We start from the raw sequence: 2,500 nt of genomic DNA on the forward strand, positions 1-2,500 counted from the left end.
TCAAAACACCCTATCTGCACTTGACACTCGCAAACACTCGGCAGGGAGGAGACGGGAGGGAGGAAGCCTTTGCAGTGTTCATATTTCACGCTTCTCCTTCAAGGCTGAATATTGGGAAGACTAACCGAGGATATGAAAGGAACGTGTGTTGACAGTAAGGGAAGGAGGGTAAGAGAGGAAGAGGCGTGAACGGTTCGCTCTTTTCAAATCATGCAGTGTCGGTGAAGGTGTGGTGAAAGGGAGGAAGAAGCCACAGGTGTGATTGATTGTGGTGATTCAGAGTGCAAAGCGAGGTCCAGTGGGGAAAAACTAATACTGGTTCAAAAGCAACGTCCGGTTATTCAAAACAGATTCAGTTCAACAGGTGACGGGGAGGACGAAGCCACAGGTGTGATTAACTGGTGGTTTAAAGTGGAAAGTGAGGTTCAGTGATTCAGAATTAATTAATACTAAAAACAAATTTTGGGTTTTATTCAAGAGATATTCCAGTTCAAACCAAACTTGTGTAAAGTACGTGCCAGTGACTGAAGACAAGTTCCAATAATTATTCAAGGTGGATTCATTTCTAAAACGGATTTCAGTGCAAAACAAGCGCCAGTACTTTAAAACACGTTCCGGGAATTCAAAACACGGTTCCAATAACTCAAATTTCCAACTCAGAAAAATCCAATCATTAAAGAACGTTCTCTCCTCGCTCTCCCTCCCCCCCCCCAAAAAAAAAAAAAAAAAAACGGTGCAAAACAACATATTTTCCACATGTCAAAGTCTTAATCTTCTTATTGCAGTGACGTCTCTTCAGCTTAATACAAACTTATACAAACTCCCACCATAACTACGAGGAGGAGAAGGAACAAATCATGCCTCGATACATCAATCCACTGGCACCGACTACATTGCAGCCAGGGAGCCAATGAACCTTCTGACTTTATGAGGAAGTACGTACAATGAATAATGGGAACCCGCCCGACACTGTACAAGTCGCAACAACAGCAGACAGATGTGTTCAGCGTGCCAGGGGATCAACGGGTAATAGGTATAGCTACAGGTAAGATCATTAATTGCGAACGCAGGTATTTAAATGTGAAATGAACGACTGTGTGTATGTGTGTTTATGTGTGTCTATAAAATCAGAATCGACATAACGAACGTAGGCATTTAACTAGTGAATTGCGTCTGTGTATCTATAAAAATCTCATCCCATTTCTCTAGTGATGGAGGCGAAGCTCAGATCTCCACTTATTACTGACTTGTGTGGCTTGTAATCTGGTGAACCGTGTCTGTGTCTCAACAAAATGGTGTTCTACTTTACTGTTGTGGAGGTGGCGAGACTGAAACCTCTACTTCATGAGTCTGTGGCTTGTAATCTTAAACGCTTTGGGCTTTCATTAGGGCAGCTTTCAAAGGTCAAAGAGATGATTAGTCGGGCTTCCAGTGTTTTCATTCTCATTAACGGTGCGGGATGTTTGCTGGACGATCGGTAAAATCATAAAAATAAGTAAATAAATAAAATGAAGGCCGTAATAACTTCCACTAGACTGCAGGCTGTTGGAAGTAATCCATACGAGGCGATGAAACATTTATGAATTGATGTATATTTTGTTATATATCTTTTTTCCTTAGTTTTAAACATTTTACTTTCATTATTATTATTATTATTATTATTATTATTATTATTATTATTATCACCACCACCACTATTACTATCATTCCTTATTTAATCTTATTATATTTTATTTATTTTATTTTTTCTTATTTCATCCTATTTCATTTTAGTCAAGCTTAGTTTTCTTCGTTCACCCATTCATTTTAGGATCACTCATCTCAAAAAACCACGACTTCTGATCTCAAAACACGCGGATTTACTCTCTCTTGAAGCCCTTGTCCCGCCATCTTGATCCTCCCTCAGACCACGGTATTACTATTCAAAAAATCTCTGGTACCCACGGCCCCTGAATCTCAAAGAGGCTGTAGAACGTATTAAACCACTAGGGTACATGTTTTTGAGCTTCTGGATAGGTACGAACACGCCTGGATGTCCCCCGCGTGTTGTGAAGGGCGCAGTGGCCAGGGAGGAAGGCAGAGAGAGCAACGCCTCCCACGGGAACTGTTATGGTAAAAGAGACTCAGATCGCCTTCTTCTTCTTCTTCGTTTTTGGGGTTATTTTTATCTTTCCTCCTTTTTTTTGTGATGGTTTTCCTTCTTTTTTTTGTTCTTTTTGTTCTTTCTTGTTCGCTTTCTTTTTTCTTTTCTCCCTCCTCCTCCTCCTCCTCTTCCTTTTTATCTTCGTCTTCTCCCTGCTTTCCGTAGATCTTTCATTTCATTATTATTTTCCTGTTTCCTTTTACTTTGGTTACACATTTCTTCTTTACTATAATTCCTTTCTATTTCGCTTTAATTATGTTTCCCCCACCCCTTTTTATGGTGCTTTACTATTTTCTTAACATGTATTTTTACATTATTGTATCTTTTTCTCTTTTTCTTACATAATTTACACATTTC

General features: G+C 39.5%; 2 protein-coding genes across 2 annotated transcripts in view; both read right to left on the reverse strand.

The window, feature by feature from the left end:
- Positions 1-2,500, reverse strand: part of LOC135100731 (protein phosphatase PTC7 homolog) — a 64,531-nt gene that overhangs the window by 30,480 nt on the left and 31,551 nt on the right. The gene's annotated exons all lie outside the window — the stretch shown is intronic.
- LOC135100732 (uncharacterized) overlaps positions 1-2,500 on the reverse strand; it is an 11,104-nt gene that overhangs the window by 8,088 nt on the left and 516 nt on the right. The window contains exon 1 of the mRNA XM_064003931.1: positions 1-2,500. This exon is cut by the window's left edge and continues 547 nt beyond it; it is cut by the window's right edge and continues 516 nt beyond it. The gene's annotated coding sequence lies outside the window, so the exon portion shown is untranslated.

The sequence above is a fragment of the Scylla paramamosain genome, chromosome 5 (assembly GCF_035594125.1).
Source record: "Scylla paramamosain isolate STU-SP2022 chromosome 5, ASM3559412v1, whole genome shotgun sequence".
In the NCBI taxonomy this organism is placed as follows: domain Eukaryota; kingdom Metazoa; phylum Arthropoda; class Malacostraca; order Decapoda; family Portunidae; genus Scylla; species Scylla paramamosain.